At 33.2% G+C, this 20,737-nt stretch overlaps 1 long non-coding RNA gene across 1 annotated transcript; it reads right to left on the minus strand.

Annotated features, from left to right (window-relative positions):
* Positions 1-18,711: 18,711 nt before the first annotated feature.
* LOC122194776 (uncharacterized) lies at positions 18,712-20,583 on the minus strand. The gene is made up of 2 exons (XR_006184613.1): positions 20,361-20,583; positions 18,712-19,486 (listed from the first exon to the last, which is right to left on the minus strand). It is a non-coding gene; the product is annotated as an uncharacterized LOC122194776 (long non-coding RNA).
* Between the last annotated feature and the right edge of the window lie 154 nt (positions 20,584-20,737).

The following is a 20,737-nucleotide window of genomic DNA, read 5'->3' on the forward strand; positions in this document are numbered from 1 at the left end:
GCACACATAACACATAATTTATATAGAATACTTCATATCTATGTGTAAGATGAAAGGGACCATGCACTCACCTGAAAGGTGGTGACTCAGCACTCGGACAGCGCTTTGATACTCTCAAAACAATATCCTTCGATAAAACCTAGTATCAACACCACTAGGGTTTAGTCTAACGATAACCGCGACAAATTAATAGTCTGACTATTATTATTATTATATAAGCGTTAGATAACACTCAATATAACTCATAATAATAGCCCAAATAATTATTTTAAGGACCTAATAACATTACTATAATTATTTGGAAGCTATATTAAAAATTGCGTAAGCGTAGCTCACTTACAGCGGATTTTAACGAAAATCGGGCTTTGCTCGGAGCAGCGTTTCCGAAACCGAAAGACCCCTTTTTCTCGGGACTCCGGGAGCCTCGGGGCTTCCTTAGGGTGCTAGGGGATCACCTAGGCATAGGGAAGGGTTAAAACCCTTAGAGAGAGAAAGAAACTAGAGAGATAATGAGAAATGGTGTGAAAATGCAGAGACCCTCGCCCCCTTTTTATACCCTGCGATGCCTCGGACTACGCTAGGCGTAATTCTTGGCTACGCGGGGCGTAACTTCGGATAGGGTCCAGCTACGTCCAGCTGTCTCGCACTTCGGAAGAGGATAAGGACCGAGGGTACGCTGGGCGTACCGAACTACGACGCGGGGCGTAAGGCGAAGCGAGGCGACGTGGCGTGATCCGAAGGGCGCTCTGCGATCGGCGATGGACGGCTGCGATGAGGCCACGTCATCCATCTCTTATCAGATTTCGCAATTTTCACACTCAACTTTAAAAATTCGTTTATATCCACGCGAAGGTGGGAACGTACTCTACAACTTTCGTTTAGACTTTGTCGGCTAATTTTGACTCGATTTTAAATTTTATATTATTAACATGTCGGGACAAGATTGGTCCGTTAAATCCTCATAACTTCTTCATCCGACGTCCGTTTTCGCCCATCTTTTTCTCGTTACACTACTCTTAACGAGATCTTCGATTCTCGTTTAGGTCGTGTCGGCTAAAAATCACTCGATCTAATATTCGAATTTCGGGTTGTACACCGCTAATCCGAAACTTCGAAAAATTATAACTTCTTCATACGAAGTCAGATTTGGGCGTTCTTTTTATCGATGTTCTTAGTTTAACATACTCTACAATTTTCGTTTATATCGCTAAGGCTAAAACTCGCTCTATCGTAAATTCACTATTTACGCTTCCCGGTGTCGTGCCGGTTCCGTCGCGAAACTTCGACGGGTCATAACTTCTTCGTTATAACTTGGATTTCGGTGTTCTTTATATGTACGGAAACCTTGTGACATATACTACAACTTGGTTCAAATTATTTATTCTAAATAATCTTTTGTCAAATAGTCGTTTTCGACGCTTATTGCCTCTAACTTGACTAGCTCGGATCTACGGGCGTTACAGTGTTGGCATTACTAGAATAATAACACGCATTGCATGTTATAAAAGGGTACTGATGACATGTAAATATGTGTCAAAAAAAGCCCTTGTCATAAAGGAAGACAACAAGTATTTTCATATCGTAACCTTACGGCGCGCACTTACGATACACATTTACGACACGCAATGCGTATCATTGAATCCCCCATCATAAAGAAAGATGCCACACATTTTTGTGTGTCCTAATTTTAAATGTTTTTAAAAAAAATGTAATATCCTAAAAATACCAAGTAAAAAATTTCATTTTCAATAAACCAAACCTTTCATTCATTTGTTCCAGAAGATAATCAAAGTAACAATATTCTCAAAACATCAGAATAAAAATCACAAATAGCCAATGCAGAATATCTTTGGGGGATGTTGTTCAGTCAAGTCGGGTTCTTCCCTTTGGAACTAGAAGTACCTAAAAAATGTTAAACCACAAACCGTAAGCACAAAGCTTAGTGAGTTCCCCAAAATAGAACATAACATACATAGATTGCGCCTAGCCTGCACATTGCGCCCAACCCATAATAATGGGCCCAAACCTCCATACCAATGGGCCTAGCCTAGCATCACAATGGGCCATATCCAACATATCAATGGGCGCATCCCAACATGCAATTGGGCCCTACCCTACATACATACCAATGGGCCCAGCCTAACACATAAAGCAAGAGTCACAAAGACAGCTAGCATCCTACATAACATAATATAGTGGGCCAACATTGGTGAAGAGACTCGCTTCGACCCACAAGTATAGTGAAGAGACTCGCCTCGATCCGTAAACGGATAGATCTCCTTCACGAGCTGTTGGTGCTAAAGTCCCTCCCACTAAACATATCCATAAATCAACCCTAATTAGAAATTAAGATAATACCCGACTTAACAAGTCCAAAAGCCACTTTTAATCCCCATTTTGGAAAAAGACCATTTTGTCCTTCCAAGTCCTCAACCCCTCTGAGTTGACCTAGGGTCAAATTGGTCAAAAAGTCAATTGTCAATGCTAGTTGACATATGCCCGACGTTCCCAATCTACGACATGCGTAGTGGTATGCTATGCATACTGAAAGTATGCCCTACATACTACACTATTAATCCATTTCCATTTTTAGCTCTTAATCCATAAATACCAACCATCTATTGCTCGGATCTGGTCCTAATAAACGTCTAGAGTATTAAAGTTTCTAACTTTATGCCTTTTCATGGATTAAAAGAGAAAAATACCAAATCTCAAGTCCAAATCACACCCTTAATGCCCAAATACTCATGCATGGAAGGATGGGAGTGACCAAGCTCCCATTTTTATCACTCTACAAGCTTAAATATGCTAGAAAATGCCACTCATGAGGTCTGGAGGAGATCATACTCACTAGACCTAAGATCAAGGGACAAAAAGCTCATAAAACCCATAACAAGCTAGATCTATCTAATGAATCATCAAGGTTCAAGCTTTATACCTCCTGGAGGATGTTAAAGAAGAGTAGAGTGTGGATCTATAAGCTTCGTACTCCCCAAAAACACCTTCAATGACCTCCTTCTTCTCAAAACACACAAGGAACACTCAAATGCTTCAATATCTTCACAAGATGGCCAAGGTTTCGAGTTGTATGCTCAAGAGGGTGAATGTTGATGATAAGAAGGACCTCAAGGGGTTAGAGTACTTAAATAGGGGTCAAAACCCTGAAATTAGGGTTTTTACTCTACTCAGTTACGCCCTACGTAACATAGGTTATGCCCTGCATAGCCCACTAAAAATGTGTCCCACCTTCATCCACTATGCCCTGTGTACCTAGAGTACGCCTTGCATAGTGCCAAACTCCATTTTCCAGCTCGACTTCAAACAACCATAACCTCTTCGTTTCAACTCCGTTTTCGACGTTCTTTATATGCACGGGAAGGTATTAAAGATCCTCACAATCCTATGTAGTTACTTTTGTCTTATCACCCAATCAAACTAAAACCATAATTCACGCAAGAAGCCCGATCTATAACTTTTTTCTTTCTACCCTTTGGGTCCAGCTTACAAATCAAGGGCTTAGACCTCACAACCAATGTTATCAACCTTTAATAAGGTCCAACTTTACATTCTCAAAGCCCAAAGCCTTTTATTGACCGAATTTCGTTCCACAATCCCAAATTAAGAAACAACCTAAAACAAGGTGTTACAACTCTCTCCCACTTAAATTAGATTTCGTCCTCGAAACCATTCCTTACTACCTCCACTGCCACATTAGTCGACTTTATTCCATTACTGTTATCAAAGCCCATTCTTATCAGAATTCACTCATCGTAACGAAGAAATGAACCCTATCATTTTGTTCTCAGCCAACGAAAGAAAACCCAACTGCTCTGCCCAAAAACTGAAAACACTAAACATTGTCTGACTTCTCAACAGACAAGATCAGCTAATCCCACATCCATAAAGACTCCAATTCACAACCTAAACCAAACAAAACCTTTATGGCCCTGAGTTTTATTGCTGATAACTGGAAAACAGAATCACTAACCATTCATTGATGTTGAACCCTTCCACTGAGACTAACAATCTCACGCATGATCGTACAATGAGACTCCGCCCAAGAGTCTAACTGATAAAGGCTATGCTAGCCTATTCACCTCATAGATCCAATATGTTGATCACAAAGTTTCCCCCACTCTAAGTGTGATCTAACACCTCAACTAAGGCGGTTACTACCGGGTCCCACCCTTATGGTCACGCACTTACTGTTTCATGATACACCGTGGTACCATCTAATCTGCTAGAACACTTAAGATTGTTGGTCACAATAATATATTCATTTCTCCAACACCAGTCCGTAGACTACGACTAACACTTCATGCCCTGAGTATATCTTCGAATGTATGAATACTCTGCCCACCCAAGTTAATCTAATGAATAGGGACTTGCCCACGGGTCTCACCCACACTATCATAACCAACGGGGCCTCGCCCACGGATCTCACTCAATCTATCATAACCCTATAGGCCTCGCCTATTGGTTTCACCCAACCTAACATAACCAAATGGGCCTCACCCACGGGTCTCACCTAACTGAGATTTTTACAAGCTCAGAACACCGTCACAGCTCTAACAACCCTTATGCCTAACCAGGAGCAGCCAACCAACAATAACAACCCAACTTAACCCATGTGAGCAATTTCATCCTCCCTTAGTCTAACAACACTCATGTGATGGTCTAACTCATCCTAATGAATGTTACGACTTGAATCATAGACTTATAACACTTCCACAACAGCCATTGGCCCAACCTATGGTCTTTCCAACCAACCAAAAATATCTCATTACCATTCTTAAAAACAACCATGCAAATTATCCAAACATATCCAAGAATCCTCATCCCATAGGCTTCCTAGATTCTCTAAGACTGCCCCTGATTCGAATATGGATCATGTGCTTTTAGTAGTACGGGCCCAATACTACCTTCCACATATATCCATATTTTCCTTAAGAATCATCCTGAATCCTCTAAGTCACCTTCGCAACTGATACTCCAAATGCTCGTTGAACAGCACAACTAAACCCACTGAAGCACTTCCTAGGCTTTCCAAGGTTCTCGACCTCACCCTGCCATCAGCTGTTGAAGAACTCACCATAATGTCAGTTAACCACCTCATGAATACAACAACATGCAACAAAGCTTAGATAATCCTTTGAGTAAAAGACTCATCCTTACAATGGTTAGACACAAACGAGAGTTGCGCAATAGGGTCAAATCCATCACTCTGATATTATTCAACCTTTGTCACATGTGACTTAATATATTCACTTAATGGCTAGCTCACATCAATTAAGAGCTCCAAAAAGCAAAAAGCAAGCAACATTCATGCAGTAACACTCCAATCCATAGAATAACAAAATAACATTCAAACTCACATACTACTACCCATGCTAGTAACTTCCACTCTTACTGTTGGTTGCCTTATGCATGCAAATTATACACAGTATAGGATCAAATAAATTGTTGAATAAAAGACTCTACCCTAGGACCACAACCAAAAGAGGAACAGGAAATAAGGCTAAATCAATCATTCTAGGTCTATATGATCCTAACCGTATACAATTATTAAAGCATACAATTAGTAATTACTAATACCAATACATATTCCCAATCCAGCATAGCATCTAATGCTCCCTAGGCTACAAGGCATCACATATCAGACCAATCTATCATGCAATTCCTGAAAGTATCCCAAGCCTTTTCCTATCATGCAATTCTCACAACATATAATATAATAGACATGTACGGGTATTCTGGGAATCACATACTTGAGCTCAGCTGATTGCACGCATCTTACCCCCCCCCCCCCTTTTTGTTTTTATAAAATCATTTTCTTTAAAAACATTTCCTTTTTGAAAATTTTTACCAAATCCTCAGTTTGAGTTCAGACACACCCAAGAGTATGTCCGAATCCCTCAAACTAAGGCTCTGATACCAACTTGTAACAACCCAAAATTATGAGATTAAAATTTCATTTCAATTCAACCAAAACATTAAGTATCTTTAAGTCAACATTCAATATCTGTTATCTAAATATTCAAAAGTACTTTATAAGAAAATAGTTATCAGAGTACAATCCTAAAAGCGTCATGATACAGAAACATATGTGGATGTTCTACGATCAAGTCGAGCTCTCCCCTTTCGAGCCGGAAGTACCTGAAACCATAACCATAAAAACCGTAAGCACAAAGCTTAGTGAGTTCCCCGAAAAACCACATACCATACATATCAAACACATAATGGGCCCATGCCCTTCATCGGGCCCCGTCCGACATCAAGTCCCACCCGGCCTCGGGTCCTGCCCGGCATCGAGTCTCGCTCGGCTTACAGATCTGTCAATCATCAGGCCCCGTCCGATACACATATAAACATATAATCCTACTAACACATGCGATAATCACAAAGATAATAGCATACAATATAGTCATCGGGCCTCGCCCGACATCAAACCTCGCTCGGTATACATACCAACGCATACACATGCAAGACTCATGCAAACATGTAGCATCCTAACTTAATAAACCATGGGCCGGCATTGGTGCCTTCGACCTGCTAAACACGGTGAGGAAACTCGCCTCAGAATCTGAACAATAGTTGTTGAGGTTCCGACTCCGAATCTCAGCTCTAACTGACGCCTAACCATCAAAAAGACCAATTCTCAAACATAATCCCGAATACCCAAAATACTCCCCATGGGTCAAACTAGGTCAAACGGTCAAAAAGTCAAGAAGAGCCAACTCAACTGACTTTCACGTCATGGTAGCCCTTTACCATGTCGTGATGTCGAAAACGACAAAATAGTTGCGACCATTCTCGCCACCACATCATGATGGCCTTGCCACGTCGTGGTAACAGGGTTCTCAACAGCTTAACGCATTCAACCAATTCCTTCGAATCTACAGCGCCTCCAACTCAGATCTGGTCCATAATAGGGTCTAGATGGATAACGTTTCCAACTTTATCTAATAGAACCTGCCAAAGTGTATAGATCTCAACTTTAAGGTCCAAAACACTACATGACTTAAGAATTAATCACTCAATCCATAAGGTTACTTGTCCAAAAGCTCCAAAAGAGTCTCCAACACCAAACACATCATAAAGATCGGTGCTTTTCGTACATGCATGACCAATGCATGTCTTGAACTCTTATTAGGCCAAAATAGGGCAAAAAGGCCAAGATTCCATGCATGGCCTCAAAACTCAATCTAAATCAGAACCAAAGAGCCAAATGATCCAAATGGCCTAGAGATTCAAAAAGTTGCAAGCTTTATGAGATTAAACTTTCCAAAGCAACAAGGGAAAGAGAAAAGTGGACAAATCCATAGATCTAATAACTAACTCATCAAGATGAAGACTTTATACCTCCTTAAGATGCTTGAGGAAGATAAACTCCTGAACCCACGTTGCTTTGGACTCCCAATATGATCTTCCACCACCTTCTTCCTTCACAAGCACAAAACACACACACACTTTAAGGCTAAACACTCTCACAGATAGGCTATAAGAGGTTAAGGAGTTTAAATAGGGCCCAACCCCTAAACTTTAGGGTTTTCTCCAACAACGACGTCATGGAAAAAAATCACCATGTCGTGGTGGTTCATTAAACTCCCACGACCCAAAAGCTTATCGCCACGTCGTGGTGAGGCTTCACCACACCGTGGCCAAAAAGAAACCATCACAATCGGAAACAATTTCATACCTTGATTCGAGTGTTACAAATGATGATTTGGTTTATCAAGGGTATAATCTTCGTCAACGGTTCTGAATGCACAAACCTTTATTTCTACGTATTGTAACATCCGAGTTCCGAATATGTTTTTCCATCCTTAAGGTGGGGGTTTTATAATCCAAAAGAAAGTAGAAGGATGAGGCGAAGTAGAAAGCCATTAATCGTATTTGTTGAAAATCTAAAAAATCTGGAACTTATCGGAGAGGACACGAAGCGACCTTTAAAATACGCGACATGTCCAACCCATTGGGCTAAACAGTTTTATTAGGGCTTTGAGACTATTTAAAGGCCAGTAACCACTAGGGTTTCATCATCTCAGCCTCCAATACCCTTAGAACTTTCCTTGACAAACCCTAGTCTCATCTCTCTTCTTTTTTAGCTTTTGGACCATTTGTAAAGCTTATTTCTTCATTTTTTTTAGTGAAGCTTGAAGATCAAGAAGTTTCTCTTGTTGCATGGAAGGAAGATTCAAGTTTAGATCCAACAAAGTTGCATTATTTCTGAACCTTTGTGACTAAAAACTTATAAGATGATATTTGGTTCATGAGATCTTATTACTTCTTGCTTTATGCACTTTTTGGTCCATTTTGCTTGTGTTCTTGGAGTTGAGAGAACTCTTAACACCTTTTATGCACTTTGGAATGTTCCTTGGACCTTTTAAGCTAGGAAAGTTAGGACCTTTTACCTTCCTATTAAGTTATGCAAGTTATATGGTCCTTTAGGTCATTTTTTAGTATTAAAGTTTAGATCCTGCATGTTGGGAGTGTCTTAATGGATAAAGTTGGAAAAATTTATCCATTAATACATTGTTAAAAATCAGATCTGAGAAGTGGAGTCTTTACTTAATGGATTAAGTCGGATTTACCCTTTGGAAGTAGCCGATACACGGCGCGTCTTCTTAAGGTGTGACACGACTTTATGAAAATATGAAATGCAATTGTTTTTGGAGCTAAATCCCGACTATTTTGTCCTGCAGTGGGCGCAGGGCGCCTTCTGACCAGAAGTTGGACTTTTTGACTTTTTGGATAAGTTTGACATCGGGTTAAACTTTAGGGTTTTAGATCATAAACTGAGGTTTGTCATTTATTCAATGATTAGATGGTTCATATAACCAGCCTTTTACATTATTTAAGCATAGATGTGATTTTCAAATTTCTGCGAGGCAAGTCTTCTTATTATACTATATAGGACACGGGGTGTCATGATATGCTTGTTGTCTCTATGACTCCTGTATGATTGTTGGGTAGGGCCGGTTATTCAGGATGGGGCCCATCATTCAGGTTGAGGCCCATATTATGTGATATATGTGGTATTTTGGGGAACTCACTAGGCTTTGTGCTTACAGATATGGAATAAATGTTTTCATGTACTTATTTGGATCGTGGGGAGGTGAAGGTGCGACTGTACACACATACATCAGCATTTTGATGATTTTGTGATGTTTTATTTACAACTCTTGTTTTAGATTATGTTTATGAACAAATGGTTTTATCTTGATTATAACTTATGAAAATTGGTGTTTACCTTTATTTAAATTCGAAAATTATATTAAGAAATTTAGGACATTAAACATATAATCGACGATTTGACAAAAGAGTGAGTATTTTAGACAATTTTATGATGCAAGAACTGCAAAAGCATTACTCCAATACAGAAACATGTGGTCATAACTCATTAATTAGCATATGGTGCATATCTAATTCATAGGATGAGTATTTCCAAATGTTTGAATGGACCGCACAGGAAAGTCTTAAGGACTTTTACAAATATATCATTATGTTGTATGGTCCAAGATATTTGTGTAAGCACTACTTCAATGATGTTCAACGGTTGTATGCTCATCATATAGACATATATGACTTTCTTTGAATGCTAGAAAGTTTGAATTGCCTCCATTGGTTATGGGGTAATTGCCATAATGCATATTATGGTCAATATAGTTGGGTTATAAAGGACACCCGACATTAATACTTGAAGAAATAGCATCAAAAAATCTTTAGATTTGGCATGCCTACTTCGATGTTCATGGTTCAAACTTCAAACAATAACCTCAATGTTCTAAACATATCAACAATAGTCGACAACATTTGTAACAGGACTACACCTGACTGTTCTTCTAAAGTAAACAGAATGTATACAAGTACGAGTATTATCTTGTTGATGGAATTTATTTTGTTTGTTGTTTTTGTATAATCATTGACACGGTGATGGTAAACAATAAAAGTTTAAAATAGCTCAAGAAAGAACTAGAAAATATATAAAATGGGCATTTGGAGCTCTTAAGACTACACCATCTGGAACGACTGAGCAAGGTGGTAAAACTTACAGCCATAATGTGTATATGCATCATATTATACAATATGACTTTAAATACAAGGGTAAAATGATACGACAATATTACGAAAACGAAAACGCTTTCCCAATTATGCCAATAGAGGTGGTACCCCCACTATATGTGACAAGAAGAATGGAGATACATGACTCAAAAACATTACGAGTTTGGCAATAACTTGGAGGAACATATTTATAAATTTAATTATATTTTTTTATCTAGAAAGGCTAAAATATATTAAAACTAACAAGAAATTAGAAAAGAAAACAATTACATAAAAATAATAGCTAAAGGAGAGTTATGAAGCCAAGCAATCCAACTTATCTTAGTTTTGCTACATTTATTCGAAACCCAAAAGAAAACTTATTTACGATATCATCAAATAACAAAGCCTATGTCAGGGGTAACATTTCCAAAAATGCTGAGATTCCTAAAATTCAAAGACCTCAGGGACAATTCCAACAACAAAATTTTGGATTGAATAACTTTATTTTATTTCTATTGTGATCTTTTTTTTCCGTTGGTATTGCTTTGTTTTGAATTTTAATTTATCGTTATCTTTTTTAACATATTTAACGGTTTTTTAAAAAATTATCAAAATTAAATAAAAAAATAGAAATGTGGCAGACTATTACACAATTTCATTGGTGTCATATACAAAAATAAAGTAAAGTAGAAAAATAAAGGGACGCCTATATTACAAGCAATAATCATGGCAATGAGTTCCACCAATTCTTGCAATCTAATCTAAGGCTATGAGATATGTTCACATCTTATTTATGGGTGAAATTATCTATCATATATTTTCACAATACATTTACTATTGTTTGAACGTGGTGTTTACTAGTAAACAAGAGAGATAAAGAGATTAACAGAATAGAGAGATACAGAGAAATGTTTTTGATTCGATGTGAGAACCCATGACCACTTTCAATCCTCACCACCACCTCACCCATTAGGAGCAGTGTTCACTAGTAAATATCTCCTCCACATAGGATTTTTACGCGTTAGAATACATCCATAACTCATGGCCTAAGGGAGGGAGTAGTGTTATATATATATATATATATATATATATATATATATATATATATATATATATATATATATATATATATATATATATATAAGAGAGAGAGAGAGAGAGAGACTTAGGTTCAAATGTTTTCACTATCTATTGTGTGCATGTATGATTAATTCTGGACCAATCATTTTAGTTATTTTAAGAAAGTAATTAATGCATATTAAATGCTGAAGATGTAATTAATATCCATTATATCTTCAACATATAATATACATTAATTACTTTCTTAAAATAACTAAAATGATTGGTCCAGAATCAATCATACATGCACACAATAGACAGTGAAAACAAAATAACCTAACCCTATATATATATATATATATATATATATATATATATATATATATATATATATATATATATATATATATATATATAGGGCTAGGTTAAATTGTTTCTTACATTTATTGTGTGCTAAAATGCACCAATAGGAATTTAGTAAAATTTAACTATTATTTAATTAAATAAAAATAGATATTAAATATTTCCATAATTGTATGTATATTAAATGATATCCATAATTATAATTTTCTTTTTATGGAAACTAATTAAATTCGTCATTAATGTCAGCAATAACATTCTTTCAGAATAATTTCGTGTCAAGGTTTTTATGTTAGCAATAACATTCTTTCAGGACTAACTCACTTAAAATACAATAAAGTTGTACGGAATATGAAAAATAAGGGTGTATTCTAGTAGAATTTACTCTCGTTATGCTAGAATACACTCTTATTATTCTATATATGAACTCATTCTGAAAGAATATTAGTATTGACATTAATGATAAATTTAATTAGTTTCTATAAAAAAGAATTATAAGTATGGATATCATTTAATATACATTTAATGTTTACTAAATTCTTATTGGTGCATTCTAGCACACAATAGATGTGAGAAACATTTGAACCTACCTACATATATATATATATATATATATATATATATATATATATATATATATATATATATATATATATATATACTAGTTTATAACCCGTGGAGACCACGGGTATAAAATTAATTAATTTTTTATAATAAAACTTCAAAATTATTAATTAATTATTTTAAATAAATTATTAATTACGAGATATTTTTATTAGTTATGTGAAATTATAATCGTTAATTCAAATAAATATATAAAATTAATTTTTAATATATATTAGACATTTTTTATTTGTGAATTAATGAAAACAATAATATAAAATTGAAAATGGAGAATAAATACATTGACAAATAACATCACATTAATTAGGAGGTCTAATAAATTTAAAAGGGATAACTAATAGATTGACAAGTGGCATCATATTAATTAAGATGTCTAATATAGTGACACGTGGCAAAAGGACTATTCTTTTATTAGTGTGTATATATATATATATATATATATATATATATATATATATATATATATATATATATATATATAGGGTAAAGTGAATATACCTAACAACCTTATATAAGCTTAGGTACCGAACCTCATCAAACTATGTCATTTTGCATTAAATTTTCATTGCAATCATCCAAGGTTCTTAAACTTCATTCCTAAACTTGATTTACTTCAAAAAAATTTGGAAATTCATCATTATATTTCTCCTACATCCTTTCATTTGTAGCGGTAGGATATGAAGCTCATCAGGTGATATTCGATAGAAAGACATGATGTAAAAGAAAGATATTGACGAAAGTCCAAAGATTTTGAAAGTAATCAAGTTATGGGGTTGAAGTTTAAGAACCTTAGGCAATTACAATGTAAATATGATACAAATCGATGTTGTATTATGGAGTTAGGTACTTAAGCTTATATAACGTTGTTAGGTATATTCACTTTACCCATATATATATATATATATATATATATATATATATATATATATATATATATATATATATATATATATATATATATATATATATATATATATATATAGAGAGAGAGAGAGAGAGAGAGAGAGAGAGATTCTTTATTATTTTTTCATGTCATAAATGTATGAAAAAAATTTGAAACTTAAATTGAATTGTTATTTTGTTCTAAAATAACTAAAAACATATTCTTACTATAATTTTATTTTATGATTAGATGGTATTTATTTATTTTTATTTTGTGAACATTTTTTAAATGATATATAACTCTTTTTATACTTTTTTAAAATATAATTAGCATGTATTTAACAAGTATGCTTATACGTAATTTACTTTGTGATATACTTTATTTTTTAAAAGTTTATTTTTCTAAGACTAACTTTTTTTGTTATTATCAATTTTATTTGGGAAATTAAATATTCTCCTACCTTTTGATCCTACCAATCCTCCTATTCATTTAAATGATATATTGGTATCCTAAAATATCATAAAATCTCATTAAATGAGTATTAAATGTTACACATGTCACTATTTCGTTGGGTAGGAGGATATGTAGGAACAAAAATATGAGGATATTTAATTTCTCATTTTATTTTATTTACTTTTCTATTTTATGTATACATAACAGAGAACATGTTTCGAACCACTTGTATCTATCATCCGGAATAACCAAACATATTAATTGAGTATAAGTCTACATGGTGTTATAGGATTTTTGGCGATGAAATGTTGACGTCGATTAGTTTGTCAGTAGCAAACACCATTCCTTGATTAGTTTTTTTTACGAATGTCAATTTTTATCTGCACATTATTATCGTTTACTATTGCCGCTAAAAAGTTATGATATGTAAAGATGGCACCACACCACACTTGTAGAAAGAAAATTGTAAGAATTACAAAAGCTTATGTGACATCAAATTTTGGTGGACAAAGACATCATCATACCCTTTAGCCTAATGATTAATTAGGCTTATCTTAGTTATTTAATTATGTCATTTGTTTTTGTTGATTATCTTTCATCACATCAAAATGATAAGTCTTGTTCTTTTTTAATACATAAAAATAAAGGGTAAAAAATGAAAATGAAAATGATATTATCAACGAATAATCAAGTAAATTCAAGATTTGAAGCACAAATATTACCATTATTTCAATTTCAAACTTATGGAGTAAAAATGTCATGGGTGACAAAATGGACAGTCGTCACGTATTTTTGTTTACCACAAAAAAAAATTTATTTTTTTCTTAACCCGAACACGATACTATAGCGTGTTTTTTTTGTTAACATGAACATTATCCAATAAAAAACATGGAAAACTCGATAGCACGACAAGAATACCAAAAAATAACCATTTCTATAATGTCAATAAATTCTTGTTAAAACGTTAATCCAAATACAAATAACATGACAAGAATAAAATAAAATAACATAGGATGCTATTAAATATATATGGTTTTTGAACACAAACACAAACACGACATACTAATATGTTTCTTATACACGACACAAACATGAATTTGAAATTGAATTTCGTCCAAATTTCGTATTGTATCGTATATTTATGTCATGTCAACTTTTGTCACCCCTAAAAAATGTACCTTGATTAGTATTTGTTGTTTTGCTTTTCATTTTCTAATATCAATAAGTTTAATAAAAAAACCTCATATATATATATATATATATATATATATATATATATATATATATATATATATATATATATATATATATATATATATATATATATATATATATATATATATATATATATATATATATATATATCAACTGCTAAAAGTATTCTCTTTTTTCTTTTTTCATACCCTCAAACTTTTTTAAATAATTAATCAACAGATAATATTAGTATTTGTCAAATTTGATTATTACTTTTTTACGGGTTATCATTATTAAAGATAATCTCTGTCAAGATAAAAGCAATGGTTGGTTTTCGCTTGCTCTTTATCACACTTGGTTATTCATTGTAAAATGAGTTTGGAGAGGGACTTAAAAGTGAATGCACTAGACTATTAGGGAAACAACAAAAAAGCAAACCTACAGGCAAGTTAAATTTAATCTATTTGACTAACAAAGTGTCTAATAAGATGTTTCTAACAATGAGGTCATGAGTTCAATCTCAGACATATACTAATTCATTCTAACGAAAATCTTAAAATATGGATTAATCGCTTATATTTTATTTTTTCCAATAAAACCATTGAACTTTCTAGATTAACTATTTTAACCTAATTTTAAAAATCCAAATGGATAATTAGAAAAATTATAGAATAAACCTAATATATCAAGGTTAATTTGGAAAATACTAACTCGTCGTTCTAAAAAAAATAGAAAAATCAATATTTTAGAAAAAATTTGGATTAAACACTTGTCTTGTCTTTTATTTTTTCCAGGTTAACCATTTTAACCTAATATAAAAAATCCAAATAGATAATTAGAAAAATTATAGAATAAACCTAGTACATCATGATTAATTTGGAAACTACTAACTCATTCTAAAAAAACTATAGAAAAGCCTATATATTTAGAAAAGTATGGATTAGCCACTTATATTTTATTTTTTCCGACCAAACCATTAAGACAGGTAGGCATGGGCAACGCGTATTCGTGTTAATCCGACGTGGAGGCCATATAACGGCGTTATAACACGCTAAACACCACACCCACCTGGCGTTATTAGGTGTTATGTTAGCGTACGTTAGACTACTCCTATCGGTAGTCTTTTGCAACTAGTTGTTCACTAAAAAAAATCAATTAAAATAATATAAAAAATAAAGATGACGACCAACCCGGTTGATATGAAGGGCCAAAGTTGTCCTGAATTGCTTCTCTCAATTGGCTATATATCAATTATGATGAAAGAGAAATTATTATTTTAATTAAAGGTTAAGTTGAATATTGTCATGAATGTGGGTAGTCTTATGGTGGTGGCGGAAAGAAACGGCTAATCCAACTGGTGCAAGGTTTAAAAATCCGACCGTTTGCAAACGGTCACAAACATATAAAAAAATCTATTAATATAAATACACCACATTTATCTTCATTTTATTTTCCAAACCAAACAAATCCTTTCAATATATATAAGATCCTTTCAATTTCATTTTTTTCTATTACATTATTAAAAAATAGAACCTTTTGATCTGTTTCATCCATACAATCATGATATCGACGATGATGATATGTTTGTGGGTATGATGTATCAATATATTACCAACATGATATCGCAAGAGCCAGCTCCACTACTGACCAGACGTTCGGCGTTGAACACAGGTCGTGAAGAGGGGCATAGACATTTAGTACACGATTATTTTATGGATAATTGTGTCTACCAAACAAACGATTTCAAAAGAAGATTTCGTTTACGAAAAAATGTATTTCAATGAATAGCCAATGCAATAGAAACAAGGTAACATATTTACAGTTATTTTCTATTTTAATATATGTTGTTTGGATTATTAAATAATTGCTTTAAAAATTTATTATACGTTCTTTAAATTATTACAAAAATGTTTAAAAATTTTATTATATGTTTTTTAGATTATTAAAAAGTAGTTTGAAAATTTTATTATATGTTTTTTAGATTATTAAAAAGATTATTAAAAAGTTGTTTGGAAATTTTATTATATGTTTAGGTATGAATATTTCAAACTGCGGTACGATGCTAGAGGCAAACGAAGTTTTACAGGGTTGCAAAAATGTGTTGCTGCAATCAAGCTTATGACTTTAGGGGAATCGCCCGATTCTATTGCCGACTATATAAGAATGTCAGAGCGAACTGCACGAGAAAGTTTGTATAGATTGGCGAGAGATGTTATCAAAACCTTCGCTGACAAATACCTGCGCAAACCTTCATTGAATGACATACAACAACTATATGCGGCGCATGAAGAACGACATGGTTTTCCAGGAATGCTGGGAAGCATTGATTGCACAAATTGGATATGGAGAAATTGTCCTGTGGCATGGAAAGGTCAATACACAAGTGATCATCTTGGATCGCCTTCGTTAGTATTAGAGGCGGTTGCATCACAAGACTTATGGATTTTGCATGTTTTTTTGGAGTTGCGGGTTCGAACAATGACGTAAACATTCTTGATCAGTCACCAATATTTCAGGACCTTTTAACAGGAAAGACACCGGATGCTCCTTTCACAGTAAATGGCCATGAGTATAAGTTCGGGTATTACCTCACGGATGGAATATATCCAGCATATTCCACGTTTGTGAAGGTGTTTCGACACCCGATAGAACCAAGAGATAAATTTTTCAAGAGAAGACAAGAAGAAGCACATAAAGACGTGAAACGTGCTTTTGGAGCTCTGAAAACAAAATGGCACATAGTTGAACATGCAGCACGACCATATGAGTTGGGACACACTACGAGATATTATGTATGCATGTATCATTATGCATAACATGGTGATTGAAGATAAAGGAAGCAACATTGCGGAGTATTCACCTACAGATGGCAGTAAAGTTGAGTAATTTAGATCGACGTAAACACGAACAACTTCGAGAAGACTTGACAGATCATATCTATGATGACAGTGAAGTTGAGTAATTTAGATCGAAAATGTAACTTGTTTCGTCTTTTTTTTTTGATTTTTGGTTTTTATCCTTAGTTGTAATTTAGATCGAAAATGTAATTTTTTATCGTTATTTTTTAAATGTTATTTTTAATTTAAGATTTAATTTATATTATAATTATATTATGACATAAATAAAAAAAATAAAGAAATTCGAAAATATAGAAAGTAAAAACGTTAAAAAAAATTAAAAATAAAATAGAAAATAAGTTGTGTTATTACATGTTATTTGGTGTTGCCCATTTCCACCTTTGATGTTATAACACCTATTTATGACTAAGATGATGATGTGACACCTTTTGGGTGGTAACATGTAATAACATGATGTCCACACCCAGCAGCCTAAACTTTCTAGATTAACCATTTTAACCAAATTTAAAAAAAGCCAAATGGATAATTATAAAAATCATAGAATAAACCTAATATATCAAGGTTAATTTGAAAAAATATCTAAAATTACGTTTGGGTTAATTAAAAAATATATATATTAATGGTTAGAACAAAAAAAAGTACCAAATATATAATGATTTATTGTAAATTGGCAAAAACAAAACAAAATCATTTTTTGTACATAATAATAATAATAATAATAAAATCTTTTTTTTTGTGATTGGGAAGCCTGATCAGAGAGCTCAAAAATAAGCTTTGTTTTTCCCCTATGTATTTCCAAAAATGCCCCAAGAACTAATGATTAATAAATAAATAAAATAAAACTAAAAATGAGCCTTATATAATACAGAATAAAGCAGGTCTACAAGCACCTGAGCTGAAACTTTTCTCTGCATCAATGTATGAAGTGGGCCCCTCTCCCTACATGGACACAGATTTTCTCATGCTGACATGTCATATTCATCTCTCCATTTTTTTTTTAAATTTAATTTCAAATTCATGCTCTGAATCTTTCTGCCCATGTTATCTTACTACCAATCATGAATCAACATCAAGTTATTAAAATCACACAGAAAAAGTAGGATTCATTTTCTTCACATTTCAAGATTCTCAATAAAAATTTGACCAAAACTTTTTCTTTTTTGGAGCATTAAAAATCAGCAGTTAAATTTGAAACAGACCCCTACCCATATCTTGGGGGTGCAATGACATCAATTTCATAACCTAATTTCATATTTCCAAAATTGCCCTTTTTCAAAAACATCACCATACAATAATACAGTGTCTGCATTCGTGCAATGACAGCAACTTCATAAATAATTTCCTATATTTCCAAATTACCCTTTCAACAATGTGTGCATCGGTGCAATGACAACACTTTCATGATAACTTCTCATATTTCCATAATTGCCCTTTTCAAAAATATCAACAACAGCTACATACAGTGTGTGCATTCGTGCAATGACAACAACTTCATAACATTTTCCTATATTTCCAAAATTACCCTTTTCAAAAACATTAACATACAGTGTGTACATTGGTGCAATGACAGCAATTTCATAATAATTTCTCATATTTCCAAAATTACCCTTTTCAAAAACATCAACAACATAAACTCTGTGCATCAGTGCAATGACAGCAAATCCATATAAATTTCTCATATTTCCATAATTGACCTTTTTTCAGAAACATCAACACATAATACAATGTATGCATTGATGCAATGAAAGCAAATTCATAATAATTTTTGATATTTCCAAATTTACCCTTTTCAAAAACATCAGCATTCAGTGAGTGTGTGCAAATAATTGCTCTGCAATGAACTGAAAAAGAAGAAAAACCAGTACCTTTTGTCTGCACAAACCATCAATGTAATTTAAGGCATTTGCAGTGATACAATAACAACCTGTTAAAAAGGAAGTTTATTTTATAGATCACAAAATAAAGACTTCATTTATTTTTTTCCTTCAAATCCTGTTCGTGACAAGACCTAAAAAGTTAAAAAGTCATAATAATGTAAGGTTACAAATGTCTTTAATGCCCTTAATACCATGTTATATCAATTAACAACAAAATGATGAATATAAAGATCAAAGTCAAAAAAAAAAAAAAAAAAATGTACGAAACTTTTCCAGTACCATTTATTAAATGACAGCTAAATGTTTTGGGACCATTTCATAATTCAAATATACAAATTATACAAGACTTATTATCACCAGAAATTTGATTAGGTTATGGACCACATAAGTTTTTATTTTCTGTAAATTTACAGGCAAAATAGGTAGAGATATTAGTATTTAGTAGCACCCTATATTATGTGGGACATCTAGATTAAAGAAGGTTTGTATATTATATATATACATGGATTTATTTATGTAGGACACAAAGGTAAAAGAAACCCTAAGGGAAAACATATAAGCACCCCACACATCAACTCAAGATTCATCCAGAAAAAAGGTTCACACCTCATTTTGATAGAATGTGTTCCCAAATTCAATAGCATATCAACAATAATGAACATTGAATCAATGTATGCATAGAGACTACAGAGGCATTTCTTTACAATCGCACATTAAGATGTTTCATTGAATTCGAAATTCAGAAGATATGTAAAATCCATAGCAGATTCAATAAGAAAAAGCATGCTAGTGGATTTGTATATCTGTAAGATAGAAGATTCGACAAATCACTCAAAAAATTCTAACTACGAAAACTATACAACAATAAGATGGCGACATCTTTGATATATAAATTTGTAGCAAATACGATTCGAAACAATGATTTTTTTTATATAAATTGTACATCGTACGAAACAAAAATAGCGATGACAATTATCGCAACTAAAGTAAAAAGAAGAAACTCACAATTCAGAATGTGAAAGATGAATGACGCATTAAGAACACCCAATCCAGCGATCGCAGCAACATCAAACACGAAATGTCGTCGAAGCAAAACCTAGAAGAAGGACTAATAGTTGCCTAAGCTACAACACCATCAAATTGAAGCTCTTAACACTCTCAAATTCAAACAATTTTAAGATATCAAAATGTTTGGAATTAAATCGGATGAAAGATACAATTGGGAAGAGTGAAGCAAACTCTAGAATTTTCAAACGGATATTTTTATTTATGTTTTATATTTGTCTATTAAATTTTAAAGAATTTTGACAAATCTTTCTTCGATTAAAATAAAATTATAGTTAAAACATATTGTTTTAAATAGATGAATAAAAAAATAAATT

Source organism: Lactuca sativa, chromosome 6 (genome assembly GCF_002870075.4).
Source record: "Lactuca sativa cultivar Salinas chromosome 6, Lsat_Salinas_v11, whole genome shotgun sequence".
Taxonomy (NCBI): Eukaryota; Viridiplantae; Streptophyta; class Magnoliopsida; order Asterales; family Asteraceae; genus Lactuca; species Lactuca sativa.